Consider the following 27,410-nt stretch of genomic DNA (forward strand, 5'->3'; position numbering starts at 1 on the left):
AGACATATTATGAAAAGAAAGATATTCTCTCCAAATTTCTTCAAAATATCTGTGAGACTTACCTATATTTTCGGTAAAATAAATTAGAAGCCCTGAGGTCCTGATGTTCGATATAAGGGGCCTTGAAAACTTATGGTCCGATTTCGACGATTTTTAGAAGGGCGATGCTACACTATAAATGTACGATATCTTCAATAGTGCTTACTTTATATATTGTAAAGTAAATGATTCAGATCGTCTTCAAAGTTCTGGTATGTAGGAAGTAGGCGTGGTTGCGAACCGATTTGGCCTATTGCCACAACATATGCAAGGAAAATATTGTAGGCCGAATTTCATTGAAATTGGTCAAGTAGTTTCGGAGATATGGTTTTTGACCCATAAGTGGGCGGAACCACGCCCATTTAAAATTGTGTATACCATTTGAGTGCAGCTCTTCTGTACCTTCTTTATAACGAAATTTAAGGCTTCTGTTGGTTTTCCTTACTGTATCAAAGCATTTTTAGTAGTTTTCAACGTAACCTTTGTATGGGAGGTGGGCGTGGTTATAATTCCTATTTCCTCCATTTTGGACTATATGAGGAAATGCCTGAAAAAAACGACTCCTGTTTCGTTTATAGGCCACGCCCACTTTCCCAAAAAAAATACATCCAAATATGCCCCATCCTAGAACAATCGTTTGTACTAAATTTTACTTTCTTAGCTTAATTTATGGCTTAGTTATGGCACTTTATGTGTTTTCGGTTTTCGCCATTTTGTGGACGTGGCAGGAAGGTTTCGAAAACAACCTTCCTATGGTGCCAAGAAATAAGTGTGCCAAGTTTCATCAAGATATGTGACTATTTTTACTCAAGTTAGTACTCAAGGACGGACAGACAGACAGATATCCGGATTTGAACTCTACTCGTCACCCTGATCACTTTGGTATAAATAAAACTCTATATCTAACTCGTTTAGTTTGTGAACAAAACTATTATACTCTCGTAGCAACTTTGTGGTTATACCATTTTGGAATCCAGAATCTGCACAAAATATTAAATATAGTCAAATTTTATCGATGTTGATGAGGGCACCACTATGGGTTTCGTCTGACTCCTCAAAAACGCGACTCCGAGTGTACACGAGTCAACAATAAGGCAGCGTCAACAAAATTTGAGCAAGAGCTCATAAAAGAAAGCAAAAGCTTGTTTTTATGCATATGAAAATGAGCACTAGCTCATCTAACTTCGTTCAAACTGAGCAAGATGAGATCAAACGGAAGCAGCAAGTAAAAGCAAACACATCAAATATTATTATGCATACGACAAGCACCTTTTACTCAAAAAATCGAGTCTGAGCTCAAGCTCACGTTTTATGCATGAGGCCCAATGTTTCCACCCAAAACTGGTTTTTTGGGGTGTTTCTTGTCTTATAACCTCATGGCACATTATCCTTTGAACGTTGTTCGCATTCATTAATTAAAGTTTTTAGAGTAAAATAAGTTAATAGAAATACCCCGTCAAACCGAATATCAAAAAAATATTATATAGTTCAACTGTTCGCAAGTTAAGGTTTGGAAAAATTAGGAGAGAGCTTGCCAAAAAAAAAAAAGGCAGAGATCCGTGCTCTATGACTTGCATAATATTATCGGCTAAAACCATTGGACTGAATTATGGTTGGGAACTTTGATTTAAAGATAATAAATTAGCAAGGACACATACCTTGCTTTTCTGACAGATGGAGTAGCCTTCGAAAACCATTCATGAAGTTTTTAGATAAATGTTGCCTCCACTATGTATCTGTTGTCATTTTAGTCGCATAGCTTATATTAGATTAAAGACATTTTAAATTATGTACTGATAACGTACCACTTTAATATCTGCAAATCTGTCATAAGCAATTAACGACAATATGTCATACAAAAATATCTATGAGAGATCATGTGAACTGTCACTAGGCTAAAACTACGACGCATGGAAGAAAATGAACGAACTTGTAGGTGAATGAAATGGTAAAGACCAAAATTGTAAGAGGGAACAAATAAACACAACTACGATCCACGCTGGCCGCGATTCAAAATTAAAATAAACAAGTAAGGAAATGATAAGTTCGGGTGTAACCGAACATTTTATACTCTCGCAATTAATTGATATACTTTTATGAAGTTATCACACAATTTGACCCATATATTCGGCATAACGTCCAATAGAATAACGAAAATCATCATACATAGTATACAGGCTGATGTAATTCCTGAACCGATTAAACTCATTTTCATCACCAACATACATTATTTCTAAGATTAGATGTTCATTTAATTTGGCTAAGATATTTCACATATTAACCGATTTATAAGCTATTAAGCCCATCGTATTTTTAAAAATCCTATAATCAGCTATATGAGACCTAGGCGATGTTATGACCTGATTTTAACCATTTCTGATACAGAGACCCACTATTAGAAGAAAAAGATTTCCTCTGAATTAAAATAAGATACATGCGAGATTTACCGATATTTTCTTTGAAAAATTACCCTTAGGAACTTAGTTCTTCATATTCGATATCCGGCGCCTTGATAAGTTATAGTCCGATTTCGACAATTTTTTCACAAGTGAGTCCACGGATCATATACAGTATTTATGTAAACTTTTATTTCGCTATCTTCATTGGTTCCTAATGTATATCTTATAAAGTGAAGGAATCAGATGGAATTCAAAATTGAGTTATATGGGAAGTTGTCGTAGTTGTGAACCGATTTCATCCATTTTCTACACGTGTCATTAGGGTGTCATGAAAATATTATATACAGAATTTCATTGAAATCTGTCCAGTAGTTCCTGAGATATGGTTTTTGACCCATAAGTGGGCGATGCCACGCCCATTTTCCATTTTGTAAAACAATCTGAGTGCACCTCCCTTCTGCAATTTCTTCTGTAGTGTAGTGTTTCTGACGTTTTGCCTTAGCGAGTTAACCCACTTTTAGTAATTTTCAACCTAACCTTTGTATGGGAGGTGGGCGTGTTTATTATGCGATTTCTTATATTTTTGGACTGTACTAAGAAGTGGCTAAAAAAACGACTGCAGAAAGTTTGTTTTATATAACTTTATTGGTTTGCGAGATATGTACAAAAAACCTATTTGGGGGGAAAGTATAAAAATGTCATAATAACAAGTACCCGGTTTCTACTTCATAAAAATCAACTATTCAGCAACTTTATTATGTTAATGCCGCTGCACCTAAAATTAGGCATCATAATATATTAATTTATTGTTCCCATATGCATGTCAACTTATTTTCGTATTAAAATATTGTAATATTATCGTTCTGTTTAAAATAAAGCGATGCTACTGGTAACTCGTACAAGCTATATTTTCTTATGAAATCATGATCGTTTTTTACTGAATCGACCTATTTGAAGCACACGTGGTCTTCTTGGAAATCCTTCACACACGTGTACTGTGTACACTTAATTGCGATTTCTGCGAAGTAATAACACACATTCATATAAATGTAAATATATATATATAAATAAATATCCACCTTATATGTACAAATTACAACCACGTCAGTCAGCCAAACCACCTCAGCTACATTAAGAGCGCTCCAGTCATCATTTCGCTGTTAATCATTAACATTTTTATGCCTTTACGCATTTACGCATTTATGCAACAAGCAAATAAACGGAAAAATTAACAATAAAACAACAAAAATAATGCATAATAACTTGGGCATACAGGCCGTACAACGATTGCAACAATGTAACCAATGGCGATGTTGTTGCTGACAGCAGCAGCAGTAGCAACTACAGAGGACATCGCCACAGCAGCAGCGGCAGTAACAACGGCAGCAGAAACAGCCACAGAGGACACCGTCATAGCCGCAGGAGTAACGGATAGCAGCAACAACAACAACAACACTGGCTACAACAACAGCTACAACCGCCGTAACAGCTGCTCATCTCATTTTTCCACCATTTAATTTGCGCAATTTTACGCTGCCATATTTCCACCAACACACATATACATATATACATACATATATGAGCACATACAACCAAACACCTGCTCGCCCTTACACATACACACATGGCGTATGTCATGAGACGTGGCTGTATGTGCACTCATGTAACTGTAAAATTTATTTTAAATGCATGTGTGCATGCTCATCATGCGGGAAAATTGTGAAAACGGTAAGAAAAAAAGTTGTATGAAAAATAAAAGCAAAAAAATAAACGAAATTTATGAAAGGCAGAATCATTAAGCGCGGCTACCACAACCTCAGAAGGGCAATAATTAAACGCAACTTTCTCAATTAACGGTTTAAGGCATGTAATTAATGTGTATAAGAGTGTGTCTGTGCGCAGAAAAATTACTTTTGAGAGCTGAATTGAATTTAAACTGAATTTCTTAGAGAGTGAGCTGCCAAATTAGCTCTATAAGTACACCTGTTGTATATTTATATTTATTATATTTATACTCTCGCAACAAAAGTTGCTAAGAGAGTATTATAGTTTTGTTCACATAACGGTTGTTTATAAGTCATAAAACTAAACGAGTTAGATATAGGGTTATATATATCAAAATGATCAGGGTGAAGAGTAAAGGTCAAATACGGATGTCTATCTGTCTATCTGTGTATCTGTCCGTCCATCTGTCCGTCCGTGCAAGCTGTTACTTGAGTAAAAATTTAGTATCTTAATGTATATACGGATGAATAATACGGATGTCTATCTGTCTATCTGTGTATCTGTCCGTCCGTCTGTCCGTCCGTGCAAGCTGTTACTGGAGTAAAAATTTAGTATCTTAATGAAACTTGGAACACGTGTTCCTTGGCATCATAAGAAGAAGTTCAAAGATGGGCGTAATCGGACCACTGCCACGCCCACAAAATAGCGATAACCGAAAACACATAAAGTATCATAACTAAGCCATAAGTTAAGCTATGAACTTAAATTTTGGCACAAAGGATTGTTTTAGAATAGGGCATATTTGAATGTATTTTTTTTTTGGGAAAGCGGGCGTGAACACGTCCCTAACTAAGTTGTTTGTATATATCTCGTTAAGCTATATCAATCAAACTAGAATCGTTTATTTAAGGTACTACCGTCCAAAAATGGAGGAAATCGGATTATAACAACGCCCACCTCCCATACAAAAGTTATATTGAAAACTTAATTCAGTAAAGGAAAACACCAGAAACCTTAAATTTCATTATAAAGAAGGTACAGAAGGGCTCCACCCAAATTGGTATACAAAATTTGGGTGGGGCTCCGCCCACTTATGGGTCAAGAACCATATCTCCGAAACCACTCGACCAATATCAATGAAACTTGGTTTGAAATATTTTCCTTGCATCCCAATCATCTGTTGTGAAAATAGGCGAAATCGGTTCACAACCGCACCTACTTTCCATATACCAGAACTTTGAAGTAGATCTGAATCGTTTACTTTACTTGATATAAAGCAAGCACTTTTGAAGATATCGGAACAGAACTTTGCATAAATACTGCATTTATAGTGCGGCAGCCCCTTTCTAAAAATTCCCGAAATCGGACATAGGTTTTCAAGGCTCCATATATCGAACATGAGGATCTCGGTGCTTCTAAAATAATATTAGGGTTTCCAACTTTCAATGGAATTTATACCATATATATGACGAATATGTGGGTCAAATTGTGTATTATATAATATAAATAAAGTTAAATAAATTGCGAGAGTATAAAATGTTCGGTTACACCCGAACTTAGCCCTTCCTTACTTGTTAATTTATTCATTCGTCTACATTAAAGTTGACGATTTTAAAATAGTCACCATTCGATATGAAACACTTTGCTAGTGCTTCTTCCAATCGTCGAAACACTTCTCAACCTTGATTTTTGGGATAACCTTTGGCTCTTTCAGCTATATCTCATATGCTTGTGAAACGACGACCCTTTAAGGTTCTGCGTATTCTTAAAAATAGGAAAAGGTCACATGGAGTTATGTCTAGCGAATATGTAGGCTGAGGAATCGTTACTGTATTGACCAAAAGCCCTAAAATTTTAAACATTGCAATTCCCTTTAATTTTTGAACACACTATAGTCTTCGGTATTCAGCAATATCGGATCATCAAAAAGGGTCAAAATAGTTGAAGTTAGAAGTCAAGTGAGCTCAGTTTAGTCAACAAGAAATCAAACCGCAATAACGACCGTCTCCTATATTGTATTAATGTGATTGACATGGAAACCGTTTAGCCGGTTAGAGTCGAATCGATGATAGCGCGCCACTCCTCTCTTTCCCTCGCTGTTCGACGCCAGTTGGAGATCCCAAGTGTAACCTGGCCGCTCTCCACCTGGTCCCTCCAACGGAGTAGAGGCCTTTTTCTTCCTCGGCTTCCTCCAGCGGGTACTGCATCGAACACTTTCAGAGCTGAAGTGTTTTCATCCATCCGTACAACATGACCTAGCCAGCGTAGCCGCTGTCTTTTTATTTCTTGAACTATGTCAATGTCGTCGTATAACTCGTACAGCTCATCGTTCCATCGTCTGCGGTATTCGCCGTTGCCAATGTTCTAAGAACCATTAGTCTTGCGCAAAATTTTCCTCTCGAAAACTCCCAGTGTCGTATTAATTGATGTTGACATCGTCCACGCTTCTGTACCATAAATCAGGACGGGATTTTGGTTCGTCGAGAGAGGACTTCACATTTTAATTGCCTACTCAGTCCAAGTTAACTTCTTATGGCAAGAGTGATTCTGCGCTGAATTTCGAGGCTGACATTGTTGGTATTGCTTAATGCTGGTTCCCAGATATACGAAATTATCTACGACTTCGAAGTTATAACCGTCAACAATGACGTGGAAGCCAAGACGCGAATGCGCCGACTGTTTGCTTGATGACAGGAGATATTTTGCCTTGTTCTCGTTCACCACCAGACCCATTCGCTTCGCTTCCTTATCCAGTGTGGAGAAAGCAGAACTAACGGCGCGGGTGTTGTTTCCAATGATATCGATATCATCGGCGTACGCCAGGAGCTGTACACTCTTATAGAAGATTGTACCTTCTCTATTTAGCTCTGCAGCTCGTATTATTTTTTCCAGCATCAAGTTAAAGAAGTCACACTGTAGTGAGTCACCTTGTCTGAAACCTCGTTTGGTATCGAACGGCTCGGGGGGCCCTTCCCAATCATAACGGAGCTTTTGGTGTTGCTCAACGTCAACTTACACAGCCGTAAATTACTCGATTCTACACTACGCCAGGTTATGCACTTTACAATAGAAAAATCAAATGTCAATGAAAGTCAAAGCGTAAATAGAGCCCAATATGTGTAGAATCTCATCTAAAAATAGTTGAAATAGAGCGATACTTCTCAAGAATTCCTGTACTGTTTATGAGAACTACCTTTCCCTAACACAAATATACACAATATATTGCTGAAATCGGTAAAGACCTTCCTCTAGTCCACATATACGAGTATATAAATATATATTATGGAATTTATTTATATTTTTAGTCATACCGTTAAATTTTAAAAACTCCGGTAAAATTAATAAATTGCATATATAAACATATTTCATATCATTCTATTTCAGACCCACCCGTCTTCTCTTAAAAATAAATTTTCAACTCAAATAAAATGTCCAGACACTACGCCATCATCATCATCAGCATCAACATGAACATCACCATCAGCGTTACATTGACACAAATGGTATTATTTCGAATTTCAACACTCTTATTTAATTAGCTACTAAGTAGTCTTGGCATTTAAATCAATTAATATTGTCAATGTCACACAATTACCAACACGAAATGTGGCACAACGCTCCGAAAGCAATGCACAACAATTTGCGCTACAGTGATCTACATGCATATATATTATATATCATCAATATATATGTGTTGGCACGCTCATTGCTCGCCGCATATGCTAATGTACAGTCGCCATTTTTAATTATTTTTAGCGCACATTTTAGCATAGACAAAGTGGTTACGCGCTGACAGTCGGTGGACATGAGTATAATTATTTGTGGACAGACGAGTGCTTAATGCAAAAATAAAATTACAACAACAGTATACTAGTGTTGACGTATTATAACAGTGACGTGAGATTAGAGTGGTTAGTTTGAGTTGTGTTGCGGTAAAGTTGTGATAATTTACATATTTTTAATTTATGATATTATATTAATGAAATATTTTTAAATATATTTAAGGCAGTAGTCTGCTTTACAGGCTTCAAAAAAATTGATTTTTTTGTTTTGTTTTAAATCTCTTCCAAAAATATCCAAGAATATCTCTTTAAAATTCCAGAGACCAATTCGACATATTTTGGAAGCCAGAGCAGTTTTAGTGGCCGAGCGTCGAACAGGTGCAAATGCTCAGGCAGACCTTTAAAGCGCGTTTTCTCTTCAAATTCCGTTTACCGCAATCATCTCCTTTCCGTTTCTTCTTCTAAAGCAAACTACTGCCTTAATGTACATAAATAGTTTTCGCATCACATTAGAGTGCTGAATTTGAGATAATATTTATATTCTCTCTATTTATATTTACTCTCATTAAATTTTGACTGTAGTGCAAGCTAAAGCATTACATTACGTATACGCCCAGTCTTACGCTCTCTTTATTTATAAAAAAATTATTCAACATATTAAACAGATGAGGATACAGTGGTGCTCCAGTATAACGAACGCCGATATAACGAATGTTCTATATAACGAACGCTGTTTTTCAATACATTCATGACTCTATATAACGATTTGATGAACTTGAAATTGGATGAACTCGATATTACGAATGTATGGCGTTTATTTGGTTTTGGTTGTATTACAACAAAAAACAATGCAGGCAGTTAAATACCCGTTAGTTCTTGTTATTATTGGCCTATTTTTTTTTTAAGAATTCTATTTATTTTTTTATGCATGCCTCATTGCGCGAAATATCAGTTGTGAGTTCAAAGTGGTAAAGTGAAGATATTGCATAAATTATTTAAAAATGCCTTCAATTAGAAAACGGCTTTGCTTGGGTGACAAATTAAAAATAATTGACGACAATAAAAAGGCGAAAACCCTAAAAGAAATCTCTTTGAAATATGGTATTCCAAAATCGAGTGTTTGCACAATTTTAAAAAATTGCCGGAAAGTGATAAGAAGTGTTAAAGGTACACATGCTGGCACATTGAGACGACAATCGTTAAAGAAAGGCGAATATCATAGGATGGAAAAGGCTTTATATAAGTGGTTTGTCTCCCAGCGTGAAAAGCACGTACCTATTAACAGCAATATTTTAAAATCCAAAGCTGTACAAATCCATAATACAAAATATCCCAATGAAAATTTTAAGGCAAGTAATGGTTGGTTTTGTAAATTTAAAAAACGGTTTGGGATCCGAATTTTGAAAGAATCTGGCGAAAGCTGATTTAGTGGCACCGTTCAAAGAAAAATTAAATGAAATTATCGTAAAGAATGACATAAGTCTTGATGCAGTTTTCAACGCTGATGAAACTGGACTTTACTGGAAGATGTTGCCGAACCAAACTCTAGTTCATGCTAATGAAGACAGAGCACCTGGCCGAAAGATATCTAAGGAACGAGTTACAATTCTTGCCTGCTCAAATGCAACGGGAATAATGAAATTAAAGCCTCTTGTAATAGGAAAATCAAAAAACCCTCGTTCCTTTAAAAACAAAACACTTGCCGTGGACTACGCGCACTCAAAGTCCGCGTGGATGAATATCGAAATTTTTAAAAACTGGTTTTTTAGTAAATTCGTGCTTCAGGTTTGTATATTAAACAATTTTCACTTCAATACTCCTTAATAATACTTTTAATTATAGGTTGAAGATTTTCTTGAAAGTCGAAATCTACCAAAGCGAGCAATATTACTCCTGGATAACGCTCCTAGTCCTCCACCAGAAGAAGATTTGGTGACTCCAGATAGAAAAATATGGACAGTGTTTATGCCACCGAATGTAACGGCTCTAATTCAACCGATGAACCAGAACGCCTCACCAAATTATTTTACCGAAATTCTTTACAGTGTAGCAGTGTAGTGCAAAAAGAAAATATAAACACAGCGTTAAAGGACCTCACCCTTTTCAATGCAGTTCAACTTATTGCTGCAGCTTGGGAAAAAGTTTCAGGGGTTGTTCTTCAGAAGTGTTGGAAAAACATTTTAATTAATAAAACCACACCTGACGATGAAGATGATGAGGACCATATACCTCTAGCAGACTTGCGATTCAGAGAAGACTTTTCTGTTATGGAGAGCACACTTTCTCTTATCCATACAATGTTTCCCCAGGTACGGTTTACCTTATGCATTTGTAGAAATAATTTAAATTAATATTCAAATAAAATTTTAGACAAACTTCAAGACAGATGATTTGGAAGCATGGAACAGTGTAGACAATGTACTTGTAGAAGAGAACCCGAGTGCTGAAAATGAACTAGCTATAGAAATTTCGGAAGAGGAGGAAGGTGATACCGCTGCAGTTGTAGCTGTGCCGCCAATAAAGCATACTGATGCCGTCGACTGATTTGAGAAGTGTATCAAATGGTCTGAAGAAAACAACGTGGAACAGGAAAAAATATTTTTATTGAAAAGCCTACATCAAAAGGAACAGGATCTCAAAATTTCTCTGCTTGTACAAGAAAATTTTTATAATTTTTTTTATCCATTTCGCACACCCTTATCAATTCCACGCAGTCACGAAAGCTTATTAGAATTATGTATTTCAATTACTGCTGAAGAAATATGTTGGTAGGGTGAGCTATCCCTATTCGCCTATCTAAGTGTTGTAAGAAATGAGCTCACTTAAACAAAACTTTCACTTAAACCATTAAGTAACGAAGGATTAAGGAAAGCCCTTGAATGAATTTTGAGCTAAATTTATTCATTGATATGTAAACCTGATAAGGAATGGATATTGCAAGGCAGTTGGATGAAATCTCATACGCTAAATAGACATTATAACTGATATTAGTTTATTTTTAATATGTACTATTTGCAATCTCATTTGTATCAGAATCCTGGGCGTATGAGTGACTTTTTTTGTACTAATTTTGCTGACATGGCGTATAAGTAATGTTATTTGAAAGGCTTCGGGTGATATAGCATTTGAACAAATTTAGTTTGAAAATCATATAGCATCGCCCGTATATAATTTTAGAACAGACAATAACATGCTTGACGTATGAGTAACTATTTTTTCAATTGATAAAATATTAGCGACATGGCGTATGAGTAACTTTTGTTCAAATATCTCATGCAACAGTGCGTATAAGTGATTTTATATCAGCCACTAACAACGTATGGGCGTATAAGTAACTTATTACTCAATTTCAGGAGCAATTTCATTTCATATAAAATAAAATTTTGTAAAGAGTTATTGAACAGTTTCATTATAAAGATTTCAATGCTTTCATCCAAATTGAATGTATCAAACGTGGTTTAAAGATTATATTTTAATTGTTAATTACTTCAATGGATTTTATCGGCACTATGTTTAATATACAGTATGTAACACAATAACAAAAAAATCAAATATTCCTGATTTCAATTTTTTTTTGCACTACGCATCTTATTACGAAAAGAATATATATGTAGTCGAATAGGTACACTAGCTAAAGCGCATCGAAACTCGACTCCAGAACAGTGGGCGAACGTATTTTGGACAGACGAAAGCAAGATTAACCTTCACGGGTCAGATGGAATACATTAGGTTTGGAAGAATTCATCAAAGACTATTACCAGCCACGATGTCATCCCAACACTCAAATTTGGGGGCGGGAAAGTCCTTTTTTGGGGTGGCTTTTGTAAAAGTGGTGTTGGGGACCTAATTTTAATCGAGGGAAATATGGACGCGAATATGTATATAGATATATTAAGGCAAGGGTATTTTTCTTCGTTGGAGAAATGGGGTCTGGACAGTAACAAAATCGTTCTGATGCAAGACAACGACCCCAAGCACAAAGCTAAGGAGACTATGGAGTATCTTAGAAGTCAAGGAATTGAAACTTTGGAATGGCCCCCTCAAAGTCCCGATATTAATCCTATCGAAAACCTGTGGTTTGTTTAAAAACAAGGGTATACAATTATGCCAGTCCACCGAAAACAAAGGCGAAATTATTTACTAGATGTGTAGAAGTATGGAACTCCATCACTAAAAAAGAATGTGAAGATTTAGTCAATAGCATTCCCAAGCGGATTGAAGCGGTGATTGCGGCCAAAGTAGACTATACTAAATATTAAAGCGGTAAAAAATTCATTGTATCAAAATTGTGCAAGTGCCATACAAGAAAATTTTTATTTTCTTCTTATAAAACCTGTATAAATTTGTTACTCTTTTGTTGTTTTATATTACACATTTTGTATATTAAATACACATTTTTTGTAAGAATCGACATTGGTGATTTTATTTGATCAGTTGTGTTACATACTGTATAACAGGTCATTTTCAATGTAATAACGAATTAGGTTTCGCTTCATCATGAACTAGTCAATAGCTATACTATCAAATATTTAGTATACTATGAAATACTTTTCAAAACGATATTGTAGTAATCAAAAGCAGAAAAGAATTCGCTATTTGCGCTAAAAATGTATGCATATTGAACATAAATTCTAGGTAAAGTATTTATTTTATTTTTATAGTGAAAATTTCCATGTTATGAAGTAGATAGTTGAATAGAATTATAATAAAATAAAATAATAAAAAATACATAAATTCAATGAAAATAACACAACATTTTTGCTTATCTCTCAATATATTTATCAAATTCAAGGCAATGGAAGTATTTTCATGCAATAATACGAGCATTTCCATACAAATAGTTTATAATATTTAATTTAAAGGCATTAGCATAATGCTACTGCTCACCGAATTCCAAGAGAATGTGAATATTTGAAAATTCTAGCGCTTATACTCACAGCCATGTATAAATTTTGCACACCATAGGCATTGAATACATGTGAGTATACGAAGACTGAAAAACACCCAACAGATTTCGCATAAGTATGTTTTCAACTGAACTCGCACAACATTATAGACACACGCCACACTTTAACAATGTCTGCAAATTTATACTTCCGCCATGTGTGTGTGTGTGTGTGCTCTGTGTAAGCCACATGTGTTGATATGCCAATTGTCAGTGTTTGTCAAACACTGTCATAGCGGAAAATAGGGTTGTGCTGGCAAATTTCAGTGCTTCAAATGCGCAAACCAGCTGATCTGCACACTCATATAAACAATGCGGTGAGTACGCAGTGCGGTAAGCACATATAGAAAGAGGTGGTTAGGCAGTGGTTTGGCATACCTGCACTGATGTGATGCTCCTAAGCTGTATATATCAGTAAGCGTTGAGTTGAGCTGTGGCAGCATCAACGCTAATGTGAAATGATTGACAGTGTTGTAATAGAATGAGCAAAGGAAATTGATAAATACAAACATGCGATTGCATATATGTACATATGTGTGGATTAAATGTCATCCGCTGGTGTTTCATTTGAACCACACTAAACTAGTAAGGAAGGGCTAAGTTCAGGTGTAACCGAACATTTTATACTCTCGCAATTTATTTATTTAACTTTATTAACATTACATAATACACAATTTGACCCACATATTCGTCATATATATTGTATAAAGTCCATTGAAAGTTGGAAACCATAACATTAGGTTAGAAGCACCGAGGTCCTCGTATTCGATATATGGGGCCTTAAAAACCTATGGTCCGATTTCGGCGATTTTTAGAATGGGGCTGCCACACTATTAACATAGTATTTGTGCAAAGTTCTGTTTCGATATCTTCACTAGTGCTTACTTTATATATTGTAAAGTAAACGATTCAGATCGTCTTCAAAGTTCTGGTATATAGGAAGTAGGCGTGGTGGTGAAGCGATTTGGCCTATTTTCACAACATATCATTGGAATGTAAGGAAACTATTACAAGCCAAGTTTCATTGAAATCGGTCGAGCAGTTCCTGAGATATGGTTTTTGACCCATAAGTGCGCGACGCCACGCTCATTTTCCAAAAAAAATTACATCCAAATATGCCCCTTCATAGTGCGATCCTTCATACCAAATTTTATTTCCATAGCTTTATTTATGGCTTAGTTATGGCACTTTAAGTGTTTCGGTTTTCGCCATTTTGTGGGCGTGGCAGTGGTCCGATTACGCCCATTTTCGAACTTAACCTTTTTATGGTGCCAACGAACAAGTGTTCCAAGTTTCATCAAGATATATCAATTTTTACATCCGGATTTGAACTTTTTCCGTCACCCTGATTATTTTGATATATGTAACCCTATATCTAACTCGTTTAGTTTTAGGACTTACAACCAACCGTTTGCGAGAGTATAAAAAGGACAATAGCTAAATTTTGAGTACCTACTTTTAGCGACTTAAAAAATAAATTTTATCCAACTAACACTTTTCTCTTTCCTTCGCAGTTCGGCGCCAGAAATGTAAACAGGTCGCTCTCCACTTGTCCCTCCAACGGAGTGCAGGCCTTCCCCTTCCAAATGCCAGGACTCCGTGGTGAATGCCAGAACTCGGCGACGAAGTTTCTCTCCCACCACAAATCCAACACAAAATTTGCACTCCTTTATTTGGGCGCTGTAGTAGATGTCACAAGGACACACCTTCTTCCGTCCTTGTCCCGTCCATCGCACTTTTTGGATGGCGGTGATGTCAGCCTTTAGTCATATAAGGACATCAACCAGCTGGTCAGAGGCACTTTCCCAATTAAGGGTCCGGAAGTTACAAGTACATGCTCTTAAATCATTATCCTTAAAATGTTTGCAGTGGTCGTCATCAAAAGGGGGCTTTCTCATCCGAGGATTTCGTCGATTTTTCATTGGTACTTCGTTTTTATGTGGTGGCTCCCAAACCCTACGCACAACCGCAGAAGCGGGTTCGCTTTCTCATGTTAGCTCGTCTCCAAACGGCTGTTTGTTGGCTAGCCAGAGGATACTTGGTCTAAAACCGGAAGTCGTGAGCTTCTTGAACCATGTGGAGAAGAATCGTTTCTGGCCACTCCCAAGTGAATGACAATCAAAAACTTTCCTCACTTACGTGAACTTCTACACATGATCCCATCCTCCTATATATCAAAGGTTTTTATGAGATTTTGATATAAAATAATCAGGTTTAATCATCAAAGGGCTCAAAAAGGTAATTGTAAAAATTATTCATTTTTGTAAGAATTTAAAAAATATTTGAATATTGTTTTGAAATTTTTTGAAAATATTGTTTATTTGTTCAATAATAGAAAAACAGTTAAAAGCAATTTTATTATTAAAATGATTTGAATTTTTTTTTAATATTTTTAATATAAAACTTTTACTAGTTGAGTCATGCAGGTTTATCCAACTTTTTTGACGTCAATACTAATTAAATAATAGAAATATCTTTAAATAAAATATTTATGATTTCAGTGAAAAATAATAAAAATAATCTCAATGTCATTTATATTTTATTTTATTTTATTTTATTTTGTTTTGTTTTATTTTATTTTATTTTATTTTATTTTATTTTATTTTATTTTATTTTATTTTATTTTATTTTATTTTATTTTATTTTATTTTATTTTATTTTATTTTATTTTATTTTGTTTTATTTAATTTAATTTAATTTAATTTAATTTAATTTAATTTAATTTAATTTTATTTTATTTTATTTTATTTTATTTTATTTTATTTTACTACTTCATTTATTTCTCCTTGTTTGATTACTTTTCTAATTATTTTACGCAAATTCTTTGCAAATTCGTTATCAAAGTGCGAGCACCACTGCACAGCTAACCCCACTGCATTAGCACGTGTGTGTGTCGGCAAATCCGAGTTTAATGCGCTCACATTTAGCATTCGCATGTACGCTTCGTGTGCGCACACGATTTGCGTGTATTTTCATTTATTTTTGTGTGTTTCGCCACAATGACAATTTCCATTGCAATTTCACATGGAATTAATATCGACAGCAGACGATTATAAAGCGCTCAATGAAGGGAAGTGGAGGGTGCGCATGGGTAGCATTTATTTTACAAAATGAATATCATTTTTGTGTTGATATTCGATGATTTCGTGGAATGCACACAATAATACACACATGCATTAGCATGTATGTATATGTAGTATATGTACTTCACATACTTCTATCAAGGTCTGCACACACAATCACATTTTTAATTCTCTTTGCGTTTAATTATTTCTTTTAACTTTGTTGGGGGGACGTGTCCTTCGTTTTGGATGTCAGTGCGCTTAGCACTCGATACAGTTGTTGTTTGTGGCTTTATTTGGGTGTTTATGATAATTTAGTTTGATTGATTTTCCGGCGAATTTTGAAGGCAAATGAAATTAGAGGTTGAAGGTTATATTCTAGTGCTCAGCGGTTATTCAGAGATAATTGGAGAGCTCATAACTGAACTAAGAGGGAGACAGGTTTGACTAAAAATATTAAAAAGAAAACAACAAATTATAATACATATAAAATCTATCATAGAATAAAGAAGACTTCGGAGTTTCGATCCACTTTCGTATAAGGTTAGGTTAGGTTAGGTTACAAGGCTGTTTCCCAAATGGAAAAACACACGTAGACTTTAAAATGTAGTCTTTTGTGAAGCCTGGATTCCCCTTAGATTAACAAACTTAGGAGTCGACAAAGCGCCCTGAACCTACTACAAATCTGCAGAGATTCTTAATCTCTATATTCGCTATTTCGCGAGCCTGCTCCAAAAAATGTGAGAGCCAAGAAATATCTTTCTTGATCTCGCAAAGGCGGGACATTCCAGAAGAAAGTGGTGAGACGATTCCATCTCATCCTCCTCCATGCAGCTTCTACAGCTAGCATCCGGTAAGATTTTTAACCTTACAGCGTGGATCCCAATGGGCAATGTCCAGTAAGAACCCCTACGACTAAGGAGAGGTGAGGTTTACTTAGGGCGAAAAGTTCAGCAGACCTACCGCGGTTAACCTTAGGCCAGAAGGATCTTGCGACTAAGCATGTGTTGGCAGCTGACCAGCGCCTACCCAGCTCAGCCGAAGCCCATCTGTCCAATAGCACACCGCAGTAGGACAATGGTGCTCCTACATGCTTCCATGCTCCCAATAGTGAGTCCGTCGTCCCTGACCTTGCAAGCTCATCAGCCTTACAATTCCCCGCGATTTCGCAGTGGCCAGGAACCCAGACTAGTCTGATTGAAAAGTATAGCGATGCCACCGATAGTGAGGATAGGCATTCCTTAACCAACCCTGAGCGCATGTTCACTGAACTCAGAGCTAGTATCGCCGCTCTACTATCCGAGTGGATCACCACCTCCCTAAAGGTTGTTGCACTTCGAAGCAATATGTCCGTCGCTGCTTTAATAGTAGCCACTTATACTTTCGTATAAACGAAGAGAACAATCGTTAAATATAAGAATAGCGCTGGTCCCTGCACAAAAGAAGGTTCTTCATTTCGATTTGGGATCCATGTATTATAGCTTTGCATAAACTACTGTATAATTTATTTGTTATACTGTGTGTAAGTGTTATCCTCCAAAAATAGTTCACTAACTGACCAGAAATGAAAATACATCAATATTTTCTGAGCCGTCACTGTCTGTACCATGCACAAATCAAACGCTCCAGTGTGCCAAATTTTGCAAAGGAAAATAGGTTTGACTCGGGCATGTTCTGAGATGAGATCCAGATACATTCTCCCAGAACGCTATCGACTGGAATCCACAAGGTAGATAACGGAAAGACTGACCCACTCTAGTCTGTTGAAGAAATATGATCATCGAAATATAAAAGACCCAAAAAAGTTGGAGTTAAATCAGTAGGCTAGCACAAAATCGAAATAAATGTAAGAATCTCATTATTAGCTTCCCCTCAAACAATATATGTGCTAATTTGGTGTATAATTGTGCATACCCACGTTGAATACCGTAAAGATAGACGATATCTTGAAACATGTTTTTTTTTTTTATTTATTAAAAATGATTTTCGTAAATTTTTTGTTGAGAAAGTACTCGATCGAATGCTTCGAAGTATTTGGGACATAATAAGGTATACTTTCAGCAATATTTTAATTTTTTTTACAAAAATTTTGAAAAAATAACGGAGTTATGTGCTGTCTTGGGAGATACCAAAAAAAAAGTGCCCCAACTGCTGACACGATTCCGGCCAAATGAGTAGCTGAAACAAAAAAATCAAAAAGTTGAAATTATTTCCTATACAATGCGATTTTTTAAAGGTATCAAAAATTAACAAAATGGCGTAGATTTGAAAAAAATTCATTTTTTATATGTAAAAAATAGCCGAACGGTCAATTTCTTGTTGAGTTATGATGTCAGCAATTTTGAAAAATACCGTTTCGAGAGCAGCTTCTGCTTACAAGTGGTCGCTCTTTAGAAAGCTTTCCTTCAAAAACTATTCAACATACGACCTTACCGCTTTCACAGGATATTGTTGAAAACAATACAATAAGCAATATCGAATAAGCAAAAAATAAAAAAATAAATTTTTTGAAAGTGTCACACTGTCATAGCCACTTAACCCTTCATCACTCAAAATGTGTGTGGAGTCCCTGCACGCGGAAGAAGTTATACTTCTTAGTGATATTCCAAGAAATGCATATCATTTTGTATGAAAAAAAACTAGCGAGAGGGAAAGGATAAATATATGGTGGAGTGACCAACACTTTCTTAAATTCACATTTTTTAAATTTATTATGCACATTTTATAAAGCAAAGTCCAAATCAATTATCATTTCTGGGTTATGACGGATTGATATCTATAATATTTACAATTGGATTATGATAACTAATATACGATATGAAATGTCTTACATCTATTTTAACAATATTTCTCGCGAATACCGCATCAATTATTACCGTATTATTATATATAATTAATTGTATAAAACCTAGGAATTTATAAAATCACCATTCAGAAGTCGTTTTATCCGTTGTAACCGAGCGATCATCGAAGAAACATCATTTCTAATATGCCACATGACAAAATTAGAAATGAAGTTCATAAACCTCACGCTGTCATGATAAAACGATATACCTCCTAATTGCGGGTGCTAATACTTTCGATTTGCAAAGAAAGTAAATGAAGACTGACTACAGAAATGATCCTGTGAAGTATAGTCTTAACTTTTCAACGGCCAACGTAGAGTATTTCCACCAAAAGTCACACAAAATAGTTGAGAATTCGCAGAAATGAAACAGAAATGAAAGAAAAACAAATAATGCACAAGCATACTATCATACATATGCGTATACATGTGAATATGTCACCAACCAAAAATTTAAACATTGTTCAACAAGAACAAGAATTGCTCAAATAGCATAAGCGTGGCAAGTGCTTTAAGTTCTCTGCTTTACTCTCATTCACTCTTTCTCTCTCGCGTTAATTGTTCAACGCTATTCCCTCTCCACTGAAGCGTTAGACAATTATCGCAACCTTTTCCGAAGTCGTATAAGAAGTATAACTTCAACAAGTGTTAAAAATAAAGCATTGTGTAGTATTTATCAGATGGGATACATTCGCTCCGTAAAGAACTATAGTGGGATCAATAGATGGGTTTTTGATTACACTCCCTCTTCGTATGAAAAAATCCCGTTATTTAATATGTATTGGATGATACAGATACCTCAAATATTATCCAGCAATACATTACTGGCTTTACTTTCTTTAAAAAATATACACGGATGTACAAGAATATAAGCCCAATAATAACAAGTAAGGAAGGGCTAAGTTCGGGTGTAATCGAACATTGTATACTCTCGCAATTTATTTATTTAACTTTATTTATATTATATAATACACAATTTGACCCACATATTCGTCATATATATTGTATAAAGTCCATTGAAAGTTGGAAACCATAATATTAGGTTAGAAGCACCGAGGTCCTCGTGTTCGATATATGGGGCCTTAAAAACCTATGGTCCGATTTCGGCGATTTTTAGAATGGGGCTGCCACACTAATAACATAGTATTTGTGCAAAGTTCTGCACCGATATCTTCACTAGTACTTACTTTATATATATTAAAGTAAACGATTCAGATTGTCTTCAAAGTTCTGGTATATATGAAGTAAGCGTGGTTGTGAAGCGATTTGGCCTATTTTCACAACATATCATTGGGATGTAAGGAAACTATTACAACCCAAGTTTCATTGAAATCGGTCGAGTAGTTCCTGAGATATGGTTTTTGACCCATAAGTGGGCGACGCCACACCCTTTTTCCATTTTGTAAAAAAAATCTGAGTGCAGCTTCCATCTGCCATTTCTTATGTGAAATTTAGTGTTTCTGACGTTTTTCGTTAATGAGTTAACCCACTTTTAGTATTTTTCAGCATAACTTTTGTATGGGAGGTGGGCGTGGTTATTATCCGATTTCTTTCATTTTTGGACTGCATTAGAAAGTGGCTAAAAAACACGACTGCCGATAGTTTGGTTTATATAGCTCTATTGGTTTGCGAGATATGTACAAAAAACTTAGTAGGGGGCGGGCCACGTCCACTTCCCCAAAAAAATTACATCCAAATATGCCCCTTCATAGTGCGATCCTTCATACCAAATTTATGGATTCCATAGCTTTATTTATGGCTTAGTTATGGCACTTTATGTGTTTTCAGTTTTCGCCATTTTGTGGGCGTGGCAGTGATCCGATTTTGCTCATTTTCGAAAGCAACCTTCCTATGGTGCCAAGAAATAAGTGTGCCAAGTTTCATCAAGATATCTTAATTTTTACTCAAGTTACAGCTTGCACAGACGGACGGACGGACGGACAGACAGACATTCGGATTTGAACTCCACTCTTCACCCTGATCACTTTGGTATATATAACCCTATATCTAACTCGTTTAGTTTTGGGTGTTACAAACAACCGTTATGTGAACAAAACTATAATACTCTCTTTAGCAACTTTGCGAGAGTATAAAAATTGGCTCACGATTTTCAGTATCATCCTAAAGTATTCTAATACCTCCTCAATATATTGTCATTCAAATATTCAAAAAAAACTGTTCAACTGACGAAGAAAAGTACAGAACACTCTCATTCTTGTCGGAAATAATTCATTAGGTCAGCACAAGGACATCATATTACTATTCTTAATTTACTTGAGTTGCAAAGAAAATACTCACTGTTGTTTTGAAATATACAGATTTATGTATACAATGCACTTAATTAATGCCTTAACCATGCAAGTACTGCTGCAAATTGTACACATACAAGTAGCTGAAGCGTTTTCGCAAACATACTTAAACCGGCAGCGCGTCCTTCAAAGCGCAGATCACCACTTAATAAGCATATATAGTATAAATGTATATATATAGCCAGATATGCATATATATATATCTATCTGTATATGTCAGCATTTAAATAGCCAACTTCTGATTAATACACACACATTCATACATATGCCATTAAGGCAGTGAGAGCGTGCTCACTAATGCCGCTGTAAGCCAAAAATTCTGCTAAATATTGCAAACGCTGTCATTTACACATTTCATTTCGACATTAAAATTCACTGCTGACGCTGCCGCTGTGGCAACTAAAAAGCGCCAACAAACACACAGACTTTGCCGAGATACTCAGCATGGAATTGTGTAAAAAATGTTTGCTTGTGTGTGTGGATGTCTCTGTGTGCTTGTGCATCCGCTTCGAATTTGCAGAAAATCGCTTCAAAAAGCTTTTATAACGTTTATACTCCACACAATGTCTAACCTACTTTGCTTTGACTTTGGCACATTTTTTCCCTATATATATATATATGTACAGACATATATAAATAACGTATGTATGTATGTATATTCAAATAAACGCTTATATATGCCATCCCAAGGCACACTACTTGCCTCCAACGCATTCACTTCCTCTTGCATTTCCCTTATTTAATATTGCTCTTTAGCCCTTTTGCCATTGCCGCTGCTGCTGCTGCTGCCTTCGTAATTGCAGCACATTTCAACAAAATTACCCTTGATGCATTCCGTAAGGACAATGCCGCGTGCTCCTGGTGTAAAATGCAAGCAGTGAAACTAATTTGAATATTAAATACATTTATTTATGTAAATCGTACTGTGGCGGCGTCGTTGGGGAAATGTCGATGGATTTCGCAGTCTATGCAAGTAATGTACTATATAAATATATATACACCCTTTGTATGTATGCCAGTATGTGTAAACTACACTGCAGTTAGCTATGTACTTAGCCAAGTTCAAAGGCACTTCATGTCGTCAAATGCTCATGTTGCAACCCTACTCCACAGGTTAAACAATTAAATTAATAAAATAGTACCGTTAAGCCGGTGCGTTAACTGTATATAATATCCATATGATACTCATTGAGGTAGTTTGAAAACTCAGAACAAATACAGTCAATGAAAAGTTTCCTTAAAGTTGGCTATCACTTGCTTTACAAACTTCTGCGTACGCTATCATGGCCACCCACCCATAAAAACACACGTACATACACATCCTTAACATACATATATAAACACCCAAACAAACATACCTTCGCACTCGTACTCACATATAGTAAAATATAAACCCAAACTTTAAATATAACACCCTGCTTCTGTCAAGCTCATGCCTTTCATTCTACAAAACGTGTTGCTGCTTGTGTGGCGCTCTGAAAGTGGGCGAGCAATCGGAGCCACAGCAGCATCCGCAGCAGCCGTAGCCGCCATAATAACGTTGTTAACCGCGTGGTCCTCTGAAAATTCGCCTACAATATGAGCAACGCGAGCTTTTAAGGTGCTGCCACCCGAGTGTGTGGTGAGTTTGCGCAATGTGGTTGTCATAGAATTACACTGTGGAAAACTTTGAGTGTTTTTTAGTCTTTACATTATTTTTGTAGAAATTGTAACTTAAAAAATTTGAAAAAAAAAAATTAAAACACTTATAAAATTTTTAATAAAATAACTTAAAAGGTTAGAAACAAAATATATTTTATTTAGTTTTTAATAAAAAAATTGTTTAACCTTTAAAATACTTTGAGAAAAATACGTAACAATTAAACAATAAAGCAAATAAAAAATTGTAATTCAAATAATAAAAAATTCAAAAAAAAAAAATAAAGTACATGGTTTTAAAATTTTTAATTTTAAATAAAACAAGTAAGGAAAGGCTAATTTCGGGAGCGACCGAACATTTTATACTCTCGCAATTTATTTCTATACTTTTCTTAAGATAACACACAATTTGACCCAATTTGAAAATCCTATAATTAGGTATATGAGAGCTAGGGGAAGTTATGACACGATTTTAAACATTTATGGTACAGAGACACACTATTAGAAGAAAAATATTTCCTCTGAATTAAATTAAGATACCTGAGAGATTTACCGAAATTTTCGGTAAAAAATTACCATGGGGCACTGAATTCTTCGTATTAGATACTCGGGGCTTTGAAAAGTTATAGTCCGATTTCGACAATTTTTGCCACAGATCATATGCAGTATTTGTGTAAAGTTTTATTTCGCTATTTTCATTGGTTCCTTAGGTGTATATTATAAAGTGAAAGAATAAGATAAAAATTGCTATTGGTGTACGCCGATGATATCGATATCATTGGAAACAACACCCGCGCCGTTAGTTCTGCTTTTTCCCGCCTGGATAAAGAAGCGAAGCGAATGGGTCTGGTGATGAACGAGGACAAGACGAAATATCTCCTGTCATCAAACAAACAGTCAGCACACTCGCGTATTGGCTCCCACGCCACTGTTGGTAGTCATAACTTTGAAGTTGTAGATAATTTCGTCTACCTGGGAACCAGCATTAACAGCAATAACAATGTCAGCCTCGAAATCCAGCGCAGAATCACTCTTGCCAACAGGTGCTACTTTGGACTGATTAGGCAATTGAACAGTAAAGTCCTCTCTCGCCGAACAAAAACTAAACTCTACAAGTCCCTCATCATTCCCGTCCTACTTTATGGTGTATAAGCGTGGGCGGTGTCAACATCCGATGAGACGGCACTAGGAGTTTTCGAGAGAAAGGTTTTGCGGAAGATTTATGGTCCCTTAAACATTGGCAACGGCGAATACCGCAGAAGATGGGATGATGAGCTGTATTTCTTGTTCGACGATATAGACATAGTCCAGCGAATAAAAAGACAGCGGCTATGCTGAACGCTGGCTAGGTCATGTTGTTCGAATGGCTGAAAATGCTCCAGCTCTGAAAGTGTTCGATGCAGTACCGCCGTGAAAGAGGGAGACCACTCCGATGGAAGGGCCAGGTGGAGAAGAACCTGTCTTCACTTGGTATTACCAATTGGCGCCACACTGTCAAAAGGAGAGATGCGTGGCGCGCTGTTTTGGACTCTGCTATAACCGCGTAAGCGGTGTCTACGCCAGTCAAGAAGAAGAAGAAGGAATAAGATGGAGTTCAAAATTTAGTCGCCTTCCTAGTGCGATCCTTTGTTCTAAATTTTACTTTTATAACATTATTTATGACTTAGTTATGACACTTTATGTGTTTTCGGTTTTCGCCATTTTGTGGGCGTGGCAGTGGCAGTGGGACGGACGAACGGACGGACAAACATACATTCGTATTTTGACTCGTCTCGTCACCCTGATCATTTTGATATACATAACCCTATATATAACTCGTTTAGTTTTATGATTTACAAACAACCGTTATGTGAATAAAACTATAATACTCTCTTAGCAACTTTTGTTGCGGGAGTATAAAAATGGAATTTTTATTAACTTCTGTTTTGTTTTGCATTTTTTTCCTTAAACCTTAAAAAATTTTTAAATCTGGTGAAATTTTAAGAAAAACTTCAACCGTTCCACACATATTAGTTTTACGAAATACTGCCGAGGTAAGAGATCTTGGAAATAATATTAATCCGGTTATTTTTCCAATAACCAATATCCGATTAACAAAAAAACTTTCCCAATATATAAGTAACTCAAAATATTCCAAAAGTAGTTAAATATAATGCTGACGAGATGAGGTATTCTGGAAGGATCTAATATATTCCTTCCCTCCAATAAATTTCAAGTGCTTTTCATCCCTGCAATTAGATATTCTTGTATTTGAATAATTCCGAAATATCGGGTACGGAATATGTACTCAAGGATCATGCTTCATATGATAAAACGCCTTTCGACTAAGTACTGTATTGAGGGGAAACTTTATGTCTAAAAAAATATCATTAATTTTCTCATTCTCTATTCATTTCGAACCTTAGCTGCTAGATAAACCATGAGGACAAGTATCCGATCCATTTCGTTATATGTTCACAAAATGTCTATATCCTTTTATTATGGATTGTAACTTGTCTGTGAAATATTCTCTCATCATTTTTCAAATCAGATATTCTTCTTTCCATTATAGACCGTATGAATCCAGATGATCGATTCGACTCCAACTCTTCGAAAAGCTTGCCTTATCAAATAGTTGGTTTGGCGAAAATTTTACCTGACCGACAGATCTCACCACAAAAAATCTCCATCCTTGTCATATAACACTAGAATACAACCAAAATTGCTTGAGATCTCATGCAACCGTTGTAAAGTCAATGGCTTTAAAGGGACTAATATGCCAATAAGGTAATACACAAATGTCAAAAGATCGAGCACCATTGCAAAAGCTATAATCTTAAGATGGAGACTAGTTAAAATATCAAGCCACTTTTTTGTTCAAAAAAATATGGGGTAAAAATACTACTTGACTATCTAAGCTCTCATGCGACAAAAATTAATACTCGTTATCTGAGTAAATGTAATCCTTATATTGCATTCGAGTTCGAGAGATCAGCATGGAGAATGTTCTACATAAAAAACATGTACTCTTTAAGAAAAATATATCTGTATCTATAGAAAGATATAGCCTTTATAATATAGGCTTTATAATATTTATTATTTATAAGCTTAAATTCAACATTTCTATATTCCTTAGAAGTCTGCTTTTCCATTTTCAATCTTCAATTTTTTGTAAGCCAACACACCTCCGCTGCCAATTAATTAAGTTTATTTAAGTAAATGCCACAATTATGATTTTAAATAATCTGCATCTCCGCACATTATCTCACTGCAGTCGTAAGAAACGCGAAGCGCATAACTACCATACTTCCACAAAGCAACAACCAACTTTCTACTCATATGTGCAAATAAACGTAAATTGTACTTTTTTATGCCACCACTCATTCCACCAACGACCATATTGACATTGTTGCAGGTAAGAAAGCGCGCGCTTCACAGTCATTTCACTTATCCAAATACGCATTTCCATTTACCCATCTGTTTATCTTCATATAACACATAATCGCACAATTTATGCTTTCAGCCATAATGAGGTGTTGCCGCACACACAGCTACAAAAACAAAACAGCGAAAAGTAGAGCCTTCAAGCCACTAAAGTAACAGCAACAACAGCCAGCAGTAGTAGCAGCGGCAACATGACCGCGAAGACTAACGCCACTTTTGCCGCCATCGCCCAGCCACTCGACAATTAAATTAATCGCACGCCCATTTAATTTTGTCATTGCCACTAATTGTGATGATTGTGGCAGCCGCAGCCACTGTGGCAAGCCAACAATCGGCAAGCGCACCCGCAGCTACACAGTGTCGAACCGCCAACGCCGTGTGCCGTAACCACCGTGCAAAATGCGTAATGCCAAGTGTAATATTCAAATGTATGTGAGTGTATTCACGTGTGTATCTGTATTTTCGCGTATTTGCGCACATTTATTTGTTTACACTGTGCTCTTAACTAAGCACCACACAGTTCATCCAAAAACATAAATTCTTGCTTGGCGGGCGTACGGGGCGTATGAGTGTCCTTAAATGCTAACGAAGTAGTCGTTTGTTAATTTATTTGTTTAATTTCTGCCAAAGTCCTTGCTTGGTTACTTAGTAATGACTTTTCGGCTAAATGCTTGTGTACGCCCACAATTTGGGCATGTACTTTCTCTAAAATACCGCTTCGATAACCTATAATTATAGCGAGATATTAGCATTTCCTTACCCGCGTCTGTATGTATATCATTGAATGAGGGTGGTGCAAGAGTTGGATTATATTAAATATCATTTATAAGATTTTCTTAACCAAGCTAATAGTATTAAAAGATCTTATCAGCTACATTTCTAAATTTTGTTCAGTTGTAAAGAAACCACTGTCAAAGTTCATTGAATTCGTTCCAAAAGTAAGCAAACGCTTGTATAGGTTCATTAAGCTCAACCAAAATGTAAAAACAAGTAAGGAAGGGCTAAGTTCGGGTGCAACCGAACATTTTATACTCTCGCAATTTATATATTTAACTTTATTTACAATTTGACCCACATATTCGTCATATATATTGTATAAAGTCCATTGAAAGTTGGAAACCCTAATATTAGGTTAGAAGTACCGAGGTCCTCGTGTTCGATATATGGGGCCTTAAAAACCTATGGTCCGATTTCGGCGATTTTTAGAATGGAGCTGCCACACTATTAACATAGTATTTGTGGA

General features: G+C 35.9%; 1 protein-coding gene and 1 non-coding gene across 3 annotated transcripts in view; one reads left to right on the plus strand and one right to left on the minus strand.

Annotated features, from left to right (window-relative positions):
* The window catches only part of LOC105220226 (uncharacterized), a 275,549-nt gene extending 248,973 nt beyond the window's left edge, over positions 1-26,576 (plus strand). The window contains exon 13 of one of the 2 annotated variants that reach the window (XM_054228123.1): positions 26,247-26,569. The gene's annotated coding sequence lies outside the window, so the exon portion shown is untranslated. Of the gene's footprint in view, positions 1-26,246 lie in introns of both variants that reach the window. The other variant, XM_054228125.1, reaches the window with a different exon arrangement.
* LOC128920799 (small nucleolar RNA U3) lies at positions 18,879-19,093 on the minus strand. The gene has a single exon (XR_008470688.1). It is a non-coding gene; the product is annotated as a small nucleolar RNA U3 (small nucleolar RNA).
* Positions 26,577-27,410: the final 834 nt, after the last annotated feature.

This window comes from Zeugodacus cucurbitae, chromosome 3 (genome assembly GCF_028554725.1).
Source record: "Zeugodacus cucurbitae isolate PBARC_wt_2022May chromosome 3, idZeuCucr1.2, whole genome shotgun sequence".
NCBI classification, from domain to species: domain Eukaryota; kingdom Metazoa; phylum Arthropoda; class Insecta; order Diptera; family Tephritidae; genus Zeugodacus; species Zeugodacus cucurbitae.